The sequence below is a fragment of the Elephantulus edwardii genome, unplaced genomic scaffold (genome assembly GCF_000299155.1).
Source record: "Elephantulus edwardii isolate Elephantulus edwardi_28Jun2011 unplaced genomic scaffold, EleEdw1.0 scaffold00190, whole genome shotgun sequence".
Lineage (NCBI taxonomy): Eukaryota > Metazoa > Chordata > Mammalia > Macroscelidea > Macroscelididae > Elephantulus > Elephantulus edwardii.
Window position 1 is genome coordinate 6,292,994 of NW_006399940.1, and position 14,487 is coordinate 6,307,480.

Consider the following 14,487-nt stretch of genomic DNA (forward strand, 5'->3'; position numbering starts at 1 on the left):
GACTCGACGGCACATAACAACAACAACAACATAATGAACTATGGCTAACTCTGAGAAAAATGGGAATTCTAGAATATCTGATTGCACTTATGTGAAATCTATACTTGGACTAGGAGGCAATCATCAGAATGGAGCAAGGAAACACCACATGGTTCAAAATTGGGAAAGGTGTATGCCAGTGCTGGGTCCTATCTCCATACATTTTCAATCTATATGTAGAACAGGGTGAAAACAGGCTGCTCTTTGGATGCAAGGATTCTGAAGCTTCATCCTTTGGGTATGTTGCAAGGAAGGACCAGCCCTTGGAGATGGACATCATGCTTGGAAGGGTGGAGGGACAGTGCAAGAGAGGAAGACCGTCAATGAGATGGATTGACTCAGTAACTACTGTAATGGAGGTAGGTGTGTCAGAGACAATAAAGTTTGCTCAGGATAGAGCAGGATTCAGAGCTGTTGTCCATAGGGTCACTATGAGTTGCAGCTGACTCAAAGGCACATAACAACAACAAAGTAATTAAGTTATACAATGAATAAGGAAAACTAAAGAAGTGTTGCCTTTTAATCGTGTGCTGGAAAAGAGTACAGACTATCCTATGGAGCCCCAAAAGATAAACAAGTCTGTCTTAGAAGAAGTGAAAGAAGAGTACTCCTTAAAGCCAAGGATGATGAAACTTTGTCTCACATACTTCGGGTATGTTGCAAGATGTGTTATTCTTTGAAAGCCATCATGTTAGGAAAAGCAGAGGATCAGAGAGAGGAACACTCTCAAAAAGATGAACTGACAAGTATGTCAGAGATTGTGAAGCTGAGGCAAGTTAGGGCAAGGTTCTGATCTATTGTTCCTAGGGTCACTATAAGTCATATTTGACTAGACAGAACACATAAACAACTTAATTAAATAAAAATAAAAGTCTGTCTTTATGGGGGGAAAATTCCCAAAGGAAGATATTCAGATGGCCAACAGACATATGAAAAAATGCTCCAAATCACTGGCAATAAGAAAGATGCAAACCAAAACCACAAAAGGATACCATCTCACTCCAGTAGAAGTGGCAAAGTTTAACAGGATGTTGTTGTTGTTGTTGTGTGCCGTTGAGTCGCTTGCGATTCATAGCAACCCTATGTACAACAGCCCTAAACTCTGCTCTGTTCTGTGCCAATCGCACTGTCTCTGACACTCTCATCCTAATTACCCCAGTCACTGAATCAATCCGTCTCATAGAGGACCTTACCCTCCTGCGCTGTCCCTCCACCCTCCCAAGCATGATGTCCCTCTCCAAGGACCGGTCCTCCTTACAACATGTCCAAAGTATGTTAGACGGAGCCTTAGAATCCTTGCCTCCAAGGAGCCATCCAGTTTAAACTTTTCCAGGATGAATCTCTTTGTTTTCCTAGCAGTCCATGGTACCCTCAATACTCTTCTCCAGCACCACAGTTCAAAGGCATCAATTCTCCTTCTATCCTCCTTAGTCATTGTCCAACTCTCTGATGCATATAACAAGTGATAGTAAAGACCATGACCTGTCTCAGACACACCTTCACCTTAGTCTCCAGAGAGACACCATTGTTCTTCAGTACTTTGGAGAGGTCCCTAACAGCAGACTCTCCCTCCCATCACAATATGTCTTTTAATTTCCTGGCTGCTGGTGCCAAAAGTGTTGACTGTGGAGCCAAGCAAACTAAAGCTGTGAATAATCTCAATCTCTTCACCATCCATCCTGATGCTGCTAATTGGTCCAATGGTGAGATAGCAAGTAATAACTGTTGGAGAGGATGTGGTGAGACAGGAACTCTTATACATTGTTGGTGGGATTGTAAAATGATACAACCACTCTGGAAGACATTTCAGTGCTTCCTCAAAAAAGTTGAACACAGAAATTATTCCATTTGACCCAGCTACTCCACTGCTTGGAATATACCCCAAGAGAATGAGAATTGAGGCTCACTCGGAAACTTGTACACTAGTGTTCATAGCAGCATTATTTACCATCGCAAGAACATGGAAACAGCCCAAATGTCCAACCACAATCTAATCAATTGAGGAATTATGGTATTATGGTGCACTCACACAATGGAATACTATGCAGCATGCAAGAGCAATGATTTTGTAAATTACTACCTAACTTGGGAGAGACTGGAGAGCATTATGCTAAGTGAACTAACTCAGTCCCATAAGGACAAATACTGTATAAGATTGCTATTGTAGAACAAGTATGATGCTCCAAGGGGGTAGCGGTGGGAGCAGAGAGATGAGGATGGCCGGGGAGGGGGTAATCATAGGGTCATACAATTTGATGAGAGGGGTGAAGGAAATGGGAAGAATTTGATGTGAAAAATAATGAAAACAAAATTTGTAAATAAATTAGTACAATTTTTTTAAGTCCGTCATTCGGTTTTTTTTAACTATATTTAAAGTATGCTAGGTACTTTCAATCACAATCAACACTCTTGGTACCAGCAGCCAGGAAATTAAAAGACAAATTACATTGGGAAAGTCTGCTGTCAGAGACATCTCTAAAGTACAGAAGAGAAACGATTCCAGTCTGGGGACTAAGGTGTGCCTGATTAAGGCCAGTGTCTTTGCAATTTCTTGTTATGCATCAGAAAGCTAGGCATTGACTAGGGATGATAGAAGAAGAACTGATGCCTTTGAGTTATGGTTCTGGAGAATAGTATTGAATATACCATGGACTGCTAAGAGAACAAAGATGCTCGTCCCAGAGAGGGTGAAACTAGGCTGCTCTTTGGAGGCAAGGATTCTGAAGCTTCTTCTGACATACTTTGGCCATGGTGCGAGGAGGGACCAGTCCTTGGAGAGGAATATCATACTTGGGAGGGTGGAGGGACAACATAAGAGAGGAAGAACTTCTATAAGACAGATTGTTTCAGTGACTGGGGTAATGGGGGTAGGTGTGTCAGAGACAATAAGTTTCACAGAGGATAGAGCAGGGTTTAGGACTGTTGCACATAGAGTCACTATGAGTCGCAAGCAACTTAACAGCACATAACTGCAACAATAACAACAACAAGTGTCTTTAATGCTCAGTAGTTATCAGGAATGCATCCTATCTCCATACTTTTTCAATCTATATGTGGAACAGATCATTCAGGAGGTGGACTTTATGAGGAGGAGTATGGTGTCAGGTTTGGAGAAAGACTGAACAACAACCTACATTATGTAGATGAAACAACCATGCCTGCCAAAATTGAGTAGAACCTAAAGTGTTTGCTGCAAAAGGTCAGGAACTGTAGTCTTCAAAATTGATTGATGCTCAACATCAAGGTAACAAAGATTCTTACCACTGGGCCAATTGACATCATCATAATAGACAAAGAAGAGGTTGAAATTGTGCTCAAGTTTAGCTTGCTCGTCTACACTGTCAACAGTCCTGGCATCAGCAGTCAGAAAATCAAAAGAAAAGTTGTATTAGGAAAATCTGTCAGGAACCTCTCCAGAGTGCTAGAGAGCAATAATGCCAGTCTAGAGACTAAGGTGTGCTTGATCCAGGACATAGTCTTCACAATTACTTGCTCTTCATTAGAAAGCTGATGGATGAAGGATGGCAGAAAAAGAACCAATACCTTTGTGTTATGGCCCTTCTGGGTTCAGAAGAGGCTATGGCGCCAGAGACATTATTGCTAATGCCAGATGGATCCTGGCTGAAAGTAGAGACTATCAGTAGAATATCTACGTTTTATTGACTATGCAAAAACATTTGACTCTGTGGAAGAGAATAAACTATGACTAACATTGAGAAGACTGGGAATTCCAGAATGTTTAATTATGCCTATATGAAATCTATACCTAGACCAAGAAGCTGTTGGACTTACAGAACAACAAAACACTGCATGGTTTAAAATCGAGAAAGGTGTGCATCAAGGCTGTATCCTTTTTCATTACCTATTCAATCTGCATGTTGAGCAAATCATTTGATAAATCGGACTTCATGAAGAAGAATGTAACAGCAAAATTGGATGAGGACTCATTATTATCTGCATTAAGCAGATGACACAACCTTGTTTGAGGAAAGCAAGGAGAACTTGAGGAGCTTACTTATTGCAGGAGATCAAGGACTATAACTTTCAATAAGGATTACACCTCAACATCAAGAAAGTAAAAATACCACTGGGTCAATAGGCAACAACATGATAGATGGAAGAAAGATTAAAACTGTCAGTGATTTCACCTTGCTTGGATCCACAATCAACACGTAGTAGCAGCAGTTAAACAATAAGGAGACATAATAGCATTGGAAAAGTCAGATGTCAGAGACTTCTCCAAAGTCCTGAAGAGTAATGGTGTTGGTTTAAAGACTAACACATTTCTGATTCAAATCATAGTCTTCCCAATCACCTGCTATGCAACTGAGAGACAGATGATAAATAAGGATGGCAGAAGAAGAATCAACGCTGCTAAGCTGTGGTGTCGAAGAAGAAGAGTACTGAATATCCCATAGACTGATTAAAGAACAAATAAATATGCCTTGGAGAAAGTGAAACCAGGGCGTTCCTTAGAGGCAAGGATGGAAAAACTTCTTATCAGACTTCGGGTTTGTTGCTACAGGAGGCTATTCCTTGAAAAGCTTACTTGAAAAAGTGTCAGTTTGACATAAAAGAGGAAGATTCTCAAACAGATTGATACAATGACTGCTGGAGTGGGCTTAAATGTTTTGGGGAAGTTAAGGATGGTGCAGGGTAAGATAGGCTTCAGATCTGTTTTCATAGGGTTGTACTGGACTCAATGCTACCCAACAACAACAAACAAAGAGTGTTCTCCTGGGTCCTGTTATAAATTGTCTGTGGTTAGCCTTCAGTCCCAACTATTTTAAGGAAATAATTATTTCACAATAGAAGGTGCACCAAACTTTAGAAAGGTTTTTTAATTCAAGGTGGCCTATGAGTCAGGAGGAACCAAGAATGATATTTAATATGTTAAAGAGCCCTATTTTGGTGTTAAAAGCCCTATTCTAAAGGAGATTCAAACTCTATGCTATCCAGTTGGAATTGACTTAATTGGGTTTCCAAAGCTGTTAATCACAAAACAAGAGATTACTCATCTTTCTCCCCAGACCCCACTGTTAGATTTGAACCTCCAGAAAAACTGACTTTTGAGGTAGCAGTGCAAGTCTCTACAGATGAGGCCACTAAAACTTCCTTAAAGGAAACTAGCCCTTTTCAAAATTCGAAGGAATAGAAAAGATTTTTTTTTTTTCACGTTTTGAGGGAATAGAAAAGATTTTTAAACCATGCAGTATTTCCTTGTTTTTTCAGACAATAGATTTTTGGTCTAGGTCTAGGTTTCCCATAAGCATAATCAAGTGTTCTGGGATTCCCACTCTTCTCACTGTTAACTGCAATTGTGTTATGATCCACACAGTCAAATACCTTTGGACAGCCAATAAAACACAAAACGTCTTTCTGGTATTCTCTGCTTTCAGCCAAGTTCCATCTGACATCAGCAATCATATTCCTTGTTCTGTTGTCTCATCTGAATTTCCCTGCCATTGTACTGTTCCAATCGTTTCTTAATAGTCTTCAACAAGATTCTACTTGCATGATCTATTAATGATATTGTTTGATAATTTCCACATTTGATTGGATCACTATTCTTTGGAAAGGTACCTATACTGTTATCATATAGTCATTGCCCTGGCTTCTCTCTCCTCACTCAGTTAAAGAATTGCACCATGTGAGAGAGACTGGAGGGGACAGTGCCCCCAAAATAGTGCCGTGTACAGCAATTTCAGTGGCCCTTGGGGGACCCAATTTTAGTGTACGGCATAGAGGCCCTGAGAAGGGATATTGCTGTTTGGCCTTGCTCAGAATAATCTCAGTGTTGGCTGAGGCTTTGTTGGAGTGCTAGGCTGAGAGTGCAGGCCAAGGCCTTTATAGAGCATAAGGCTTAGAAGAAAGGTGAAAAGGCAGAAGTGAAGGTAGAAGCAAAGGTAGATTTATTTTAAAAGTACATCCCAGAGGGACAAACCTTCCCTAGGAAGGAACCAATGGGGGAGGTAGTATGCCCCTGAGGTAAAGTCATATATGTATGTGTGTGTGTATGTGTGTGTGTGTGCGCGCGTGTGTGTGTATGTGTGTGTGTGTGTGTGTGTGTGTGTGTGTGTGTATCTGATCATGGACAGTTCAAATTTTGGGAGGTGGTTCTTATTTTGGTCCACTGTTGACTTCACTCAAGCACTTAAAATACTAATCAGGTTTCTTCCAGGAGTGGGCAGGCAGCATGCCACTACGCATGTCAGTATCTGCTTCTTGGTTCTGATGGCTTCCTTATTCTGTTGATTCTAACCCTTACAATAATGTTCTCTTGCAGTTGATTGATCCAGTAGCTGTTTCCCAAATTTCTTAGCAGACCATTGATCATTTCCAGTATTGCATGTTTTTTGTTGAAATGTCTCAATTTGTACCCTGTCAGTTCCTGAAGCCCTATTTATTGTAGGTACCTTCAGTTCAGCTTTTAATTTAAACTCTTCCATTAACTCTTGATATTATGTTACTTCCTAAAAGATTTAATGTTGACCAATTGTTTTTGTTACATTGACTGAGTATATTCTTTAGATTTTCTTTTGGTGCTTCCTGCATCATTCAATATTTTGTTCATAGAATCCCTCAGTATTGCAGTACAAGTCATGAATTTTCTTTTCAGTTCCTTCAGATGGGAGATACCAATGCTGTTCTTCTCTTTGGTTTTATAACTCTAGGTTTTTGTACGTTTCATTTTAATACTTTGTCTTTTTGAGATGTCCTTTGAAATCTATTTGTATCTTTCACTTCATTGTTTCTTCCATTTACTTTATCTACTCTATATCTAAAAAGCAAGTTTCTGAGTTTCTTCTGATAATTCTTTTGGTTTTATCTTCCTTTTCTATATTTTAATGATATTTTGTTTTCTTCATGTATTATGGTCTTAATGTCAACTCACAACTCATTTGACCATTAGTGGTCAATACATCAAATTTATTCTGGAAATTATCTCTACATTGAGATGTGATATACTCAAGGTGATTTTGTTTCTTGTGTACTTGTTTTAATTTTCTTCAGCTTCAACCTCAAGTTACTTGTGCACACTTAATGTTCATTTCATAGTCATTCCCTACACTTGTTCTTACTGATGATTATGGAGGTTTTCCATACTCTCTTTCCACACATATAGCTGAATTGATTTCTGTATTCTAGTCTGTCTAGATGCATGTATATATTGTTTTTAGGTGTGGTTGAATCAGTTCCAACTTATAGCAATCTTATGTACAGCAGAATGAAACAATGTTTGGTTCTGGGCCATTTTCACAGTTGTTGCTGTGATTAAACCTATTGCTGTAGCTAGCTACTGGATTAGTCCATCCCATTAAGTGTGTTAAGGCCATGCCTGTCTGTCAGTTTGAACCACCAATGTGGTTCCATGGCAGGAAGATACATAATCACCTCTAGTATGATTTGCCATTGTTTTCCATTGCTATTCATATGGTTTCCATGGGCCATATGTTTATAAATAGATGGCCAGGTCCTTCTTCCTAGTTCTTAGTCTGGGAAGTCCACTGAAACTGGATTACTATGTACATCCCTGCTGGTATTTTAAATATTAGTACCATAGTTTTTAACATTATGGAAACCTGCAAGAAACCACAGTAAAATAAACTAACAGAGTACTAGAAATACTCTTGGGCATATTTATCTCATTGAATATTTTCATGTCATCTACTAAATAACATACTATTAAAAGTATTCAACTTCAACACCTCAACAACAACAAAAAAACCCCAACAAAACAAAAAAAGCAATCCAATTTAAAAATAAGAGCACATGAAAAGTTTTTTTCACCAGAAAAGACATTCGGGTGGTCAAAAAACACATGGAGAAATCCTCATGGTTATTAGTTATTGTTGTTGTTAAGTTCTGCATCTTACAATTGCTGTTGTGCTTGAACCCATTCATTTTTTTTAGCAGTCTAAGCCACAATTTACTTGCACATGTATAATAATGAGCAACCAAAAACTCCAAATTTATAAAACAATAAATAATTATTTGATACAGTAGTTACTTTGAAATCTAGATGAACTTCCCTCATTTTCTAAATTTCCATACAATAGTTTCATAAACAAAAAAAAATTTCATACAATTATTGGCAAATTTCAATTAGAGCCAAGAAATATTAAGACAAGACTAGACTAAAAAACCAAGTTGAGAAGATACTTTTCTACTACACTTTTCTAGAGTAACTTTCTCTAACAGATTGATGCACAACTGTCTCTCAAAAGTTAATGATGTTAAAACAACTATGAGATATCATCTCACCCCAGTCAAAATAGCAAAATTTAACAGAACAGCAAGCAATAAATACTGGCGAGGTTGTGGAGAAACTGGAACCCTTATTCACTGTTGGTGGGAGTGTAAAATGGTGCAACCCCTGTGGAAAGCAGTATAGCGCTTTCTCAAAAAGTTGCAAATAGAGATACCATTTGACCCAGCAATACCACTACCGGGAATATACCCAGAAGAGACCATAACTGACATCCAAGCAGATATATGCACACCCATGTTTATTGCAGCTTTGTTCACAATAGCAAGGAGTTGGAAACAACCTAAGTGCCCATCAAAAAATGAATGGCTAGAGAAGCTGTGGTATATTCACACAATGGAATACTATACTGCATTGAAAAACAAGGAACTCATGCAATATTATTCAAAATGGTTGACTCTGGAGAACATTATGCTGAGTGAAATATCCCAGTCACAAAAGGAAAATTATTGCATGGTGCCACTGTTGTAGAATGGGACTCTCCTTGGGGTTGGGGAGAGACTGAGTAAGATGGTTTCAATAATGTATACTGCACTGAAACAGAGAAGGGAGAAAACTGTTTAAAAGAGATATGTGACTAGGTATTTCTGTCATGACAGGAGTCTAGAGCAATGGCTACATGGTGGAGTGGACCTGGGGGAGGGTTTGTAAAATAATGAAAGAATCTTTTCTTTTACTTTTCCAAGAGGGTAATGTCTGGTGGCGGGAGGGAGCCTTGGGAGAGGACAAATCTACAACAATGAATGAATGGAAATCCAAAGCCTCTGTAAATTTTCACTGAGATTAATAACATATTTAAATTTAAAAAAAGAATTACTATAAAAAAAAAGTTAATTATGGAGAACAAAGACCAGACTGACATCATTGCTCTTCAGTACTTTGGAGAAGTCTCTGGCAATCAACTTTCCCAAAGCAATACATCTTTTAATTTTCTTGCTGCTGGTGCCAAGAATGTTGATTGTGGAGCCAAGCAAACTAAAACTGTTAACAATGTCAATCTCTTCACCATCCATACTAATGCTGCCAATTGGTGAGAATCTTTGTTTTCTTGATGTTGAGCTTCAATCCATAGTGAAGGCTGTAGTTCTTACCTTCTGCAGCAAGCGCCTCAAGTCCCCCTCAGTTTCCATAAGCAAGGTTGTGTCATCTGCAGATTGTTTATGAGTCTTCCTCCAATCCTTATGCCACACTTCTCCTCAGAGAGCCCAGCCTCCCAGATAATCTGTTCTGTATGTAGATTGAAGAGGTGTGGAGATGGACACATCTCTGGCGTACACCCTTACCAATTTTGAACCATACAATGTTTCCTTGCTCTGTTCTGACAACTACCTCCTGGTCCAAGTATAGGTTTTGCATAAACATAATCAAATGTGCTGAGATTCCCATTCTTCTCAGAGTTAGCCACAGTTTGTTGTGATCCACACAGTTAAATACCTTTGCATCATCAATGAAACACAGGCAGACATTGCTCTGGTATCCCCCACTTTCAGCCAAGATCCATCCATTAGCTACAATATCCCTAGTACCATGGCCTCTTTTAAACCAGACTGCACATCTGGCAGGTCTCTGTTGATGTGCTGTTCTAATTGTTTTTGGATAATCTTCAGCAAAATCCTGCTTACATGTGATATCAATGATATTGTTCGATAACTTCCACACTCTGTAGAATCACCTTTCTTTGGAATGAGAACAAATATAGGTCTCCTCCACTAAGTTGGTCAGGTGGTTCTCCTCCAAATTTCTTGGCACAACTTGGTGAGCACATCTAGGAGAGCATCTATTTGTTTAAATATGTCAACTAGTATACCATCAATTCCTGGAGCCTTGGCTTTTTTTGTCAATTCTTTCAGAGCATCTTGAACTTCTTCCTTCATCAACACAGGCTCTTGAGTTTCAAAATAGTTAATGGTAAAGACTCACACTGACTGGGACTGGAGTTGAAGTTGAGGTTGACTGGGTCTCAGATTCCTTTTCTTCATTTTCCTCAGGCTCTTTTTCTACTTCCATAGGATTAGCATTCTCCTTCCCAGGAGAAAGAGATTTACATTCTTTATCTGGCTCAACTTCAAATTCCATCTCTGGTACCGTATCTTTGATAGTTTCATTGTCTTCAGGTTCTACACATATTTTCAACCTGATTAGTTTCCATTACCTTCTGTTTAGTAATTGCATTTTTAACATTTTCAACCATCTCTATCACATCTTCAGTCTGACTGTCCTGCTGCCTCTCATTTTGCCTTACCTTAATCTCCTCCTCCACTTTAACTTCTTTTTTTTAAATTAATTTGGTTTTTTTAAAATTATTATTATTTTTGTGTGTGTACCGTCAAATTGGATCTGACTGGTACAGGAGGAGATTGTCCCTCCTTCCCCGGCAGAGCATCTGGTGGATTTGACCCGTGCACCTCTGGGATTGCAGAACTTTAACTTCTATTTTCTGCTTTTTGCTCCTCTTCCTCCAGCTCTTTCTTTCTCTGGATCACTATGAATATGACACCTACTTCCTTTTCCTCTTCCTCTCCTGCTTCCTCTATTTCTGCATCATTGTGCTGATTATCTGTGTCCTCCAACTCTCCTTCATGCTGAACCACTACCTTACCATCTTCTAGTTTCACCTTCTCCACTGCATTATGCACCACCTGATGCTTTTTCCTTCATTGACTGTGTTCTAGGCCTAGCCTCCATTTATTTGTTCTGCAAATTCAATGTGTCTATCTTCAAATAAAACATTTATTTTTGTTTGTGGCTCCTCTATTAGTTTTTGGGTAGCCAGACACATTCTTCCAGGAATATAGAAGAAATGGCTCTTTGTTATAGTTATTTTATCTTTAATTACCTTAGCATTATGCTCATTCCATTCTTTTTGCATCTGTGAAAGCTCAACTTTCTCTTCCACAAGCTGCAGTTCTGTCTGTTTAGCACGTCTTCCTTCAAACAGTTCTTTCCTCTCATTTTCAACTTGCTCTCTCTCCTCTTCTGCTGCACTTCAAGTTTTTGTCCAGTTTCCTGGTGTCTCTTTTGGCCTTCAGTAGCAACAGTGGATTCTTGCTTAAATTACTGAAGTGTGTTCATCAACAAGCCAAATATGTGTCAATTTCTCTGCTTTCCCTTTTCATCTATGTTCTGACCCAAAATAAGGTCTCTATGTATATGCTCTTTGGATGTAGCTACAACTGAAGACTGCAATGCTGGCTTTTTAACATCATCATCTTTTGGGCCACTTTCCTGGCATGATTCTCTCCTCATCAGATGCTCGCTACCCAGCTGCCTGGCCCTTTAAGAGCTCTCTGTTTGGCTGACGACCCTCCTCCACTATCTGAGAATCCACCTTCAGCAAAAAAATTACCCCATCCTCTACCTCCACAAGGACCAAAAAGGGCCTCACATCACTGTGATCCCACCAAGATCTTTAGGCTTTCTTTGGCCTTTTCTAGCTGCTCCTACAAAGTTCTTACTGTGTCCTTTGAATCCATTCTTGCAACTACTTTATCATTTCATCTTGTTGGGTGCCTTTCTTTCTTTCATTCAGTCTTCACCAAACATGATGTCTAGGCCCAAATTATATGAGACAAAGTCTCACCAAACTCACTTATAAGGATTATTTACACTGTTTTTCCCCCAAAGACAGGTTTATTTATTCTTTTGGCAGTCCAATGTAGAGATGAAAGTCAAAACAATAATGAACAATCTGTAAAACACTTCATAAGAAGATAAACATGAAGGACATTACATCAAGTATAATAAGTTAATCACAAAAGGACCAATCACAAAAGGACTCTCTGAGTCCTTAACAATAAAAAATTAAGGAAATGTAAAAACACAGAAAAAAACACTCTGAAAGTTATGAGACATGAGAAAGAATGAAGGGGAAAGTTATTCATGAGATAAGAGACATTTAATTGGGCAGAGCAAAAGGCATAAACAAAAAGATGATTTGCACAATATAATTAAGAAAAAGGAAGACAAGGAGAGGTATACAAGAGATAGAGAAAACAAGGATAAAAACTATTACATTCACAATCTGACATTATCAGCAATAATAGACATTGATATACATAGTGGATACATAGGGCACATGTAGGATAAATAGGTTGTTGTTGTTCTGTGCCATGGAGTCGCCTGTGACTCATAGTGAAACTATATAAAAGAGCTCTGAAGCCTCCTTGTTCTGAGTCAGTCTCACTGACTCTGACACACCTACTCCCATTGTCCCAGTTACTATATCAATTTATCTCATCTGGGGTCTTTCTCCCCTGCACTGTCCCTCCACCCTTCCAAGCATGATGTCCTTCTCCAAGGATGGTTCCTCCTGGACACGTGCCCAAAGTATCTGAAAAGGAGCTTCAAAATCCTAGCCTTCAGGGAGAAACTTGGTTTCACTCTCTCTAGGTCAGACCTATATGTTTTCTTGGTGATTCATGGTATGCTCAAGACTCTTCTCCAGCACCACAACTCAAAGGCATTGATTCTTCTTCTGTCATTGTTAGTCATTGTCCAGCTATCTGATGCATAGCAAGTAAATAAGAAGACCATGGTCTGGAACACCTTAATTTCTAGACTGACATCATTGCTTCTCAGTACTCTACGGAGGTCCCTAACAACAGATTTTTCCCAATGCAACTCATCTTTTGATTTCCTGTCTTCTGGTGCCAAGAGTGTTGACTGGGGAGCTGAGCAAGAAGTAATTGTTAACAACCTCAATCTCCAATATCACACACAAGCAAAATCTTGCTGAAGTTTATTAAACAATGACTGGAATGGTATTTTGACAGAGATCTACCAGAAATACAAGTTGGGTTTAGAAGAGGTAATGACACTAGAGATTTATCACCAAGTGTCAGGTGGATCTTGGTAAAAAGCAAAGAGTACCAGAGAAATGTCTATCTGTGTTTCATTGACTATACTAAGGCATTTGATTGTGTGGATCCCAACAAAACAAGGTTGTGACTAACCTTGAAAAGAATGGGAATCGCAGAACACATGATTGTACTCATGTGAAACCTATACTCAGACCAGGAAGCAGTTCTCAGAACAGAAGAAGAAAACACTGCATGGTTCAAAATCAGGAAAGTAGTGCACCAGGGATGTATTCTCTCTCTAACCTCTTAATTCTATGTGCAGAACAGATCTTTTGGGAGCCTGGGTTTTATAAGAAAGAATGTGGCAACAGAACTGGAGGAAGACTCATCAACACCTACTTTATGCAGATGACACAACCTTGCTTTTTGAAACTGAGGAGGATCTCAGTTTTGAAGCACTTGCTACAGAAGGTCAAGGACTGTAATCTTCAATATGGATTGAAGCTCCACATCACGAAGACAAAGATTCTCACCACTGGGCCAATTGGTAGCACCATATAGATGGAGAAGAGAACGAGGTTGTTAACAGTTACAGGATAAATGGGTATGCATAGACAAAAAAAGCATTTAGTAGATTGTGTAGATTTGGCAGTGTATATTTCTACATATGTATCTATATATATGATGAGTCTTCACCTCACATACTTTAGGCATGTTGCTAGGAAGAGAGCTATTCCTTGAAGAAGAACATGATGCTGAGAAGGTAGAGTGTCAATGAAGGAGAGGAAGACCCTCAATGGGGTGGATTTGACATGGTGACTGCTGCAGTGGGCTCTTGTGTGTCAGTAAGTGTGAGGATTGTGCAGAATAGAACAGGGTTCAGATCTTTTGTTCATAGTCTACTTAACAGTGCATAACAACAACAACATCTATATGCACATGTATACAATAAAAGGTAGAGCTCTGGCAGCACAGCCTATAGCAAGTTGCACTGGTAACAAAAGGCCATGTGCATCTTTGGCAGTTTGAATCTACTACTTGGGGAAAAAAGATAAACAGTCCCATCCTATCAGGATTTATAGCCTCAGAAATCTGATGGGTGGTTACAATTGGTTGGAGACTAGTTGGCAGTAAATTTTAGTTGTGATTGTATAATAGAGCCCATACAGGGACAAATTATGAAAACATTTTCATTCCAAAGAAACTCCTTCACTGGGTCTGGAAGCTCAGAATCTTTGTCATGGGAAACCTCAGACCTCAAGGTCAACTACCATAGCAGTCTACAAAGACAATATTCTACACCCTGCTTCAGTAAGTAATGACTGGAGTTCTGAGAGTTTGTCATGACAATTCAAAGTACAAAAATTGATCTTTCCCTGT

At 39.1% G+C, this 14,487-nt stretch overlaps 1 pseudogene; it reads right to left on the reverse strand.

Annotated features, from left to right (window-relative positions):
- The window catches only part of LOC102852440, a 30,853-nt pseudogene extending 19,072 nt beyond the window's left edge, over window positions 1-11,781 (reverse strand).
- Window positions 11,782-14,487: the final 2,706 nt, after the last annotated feature.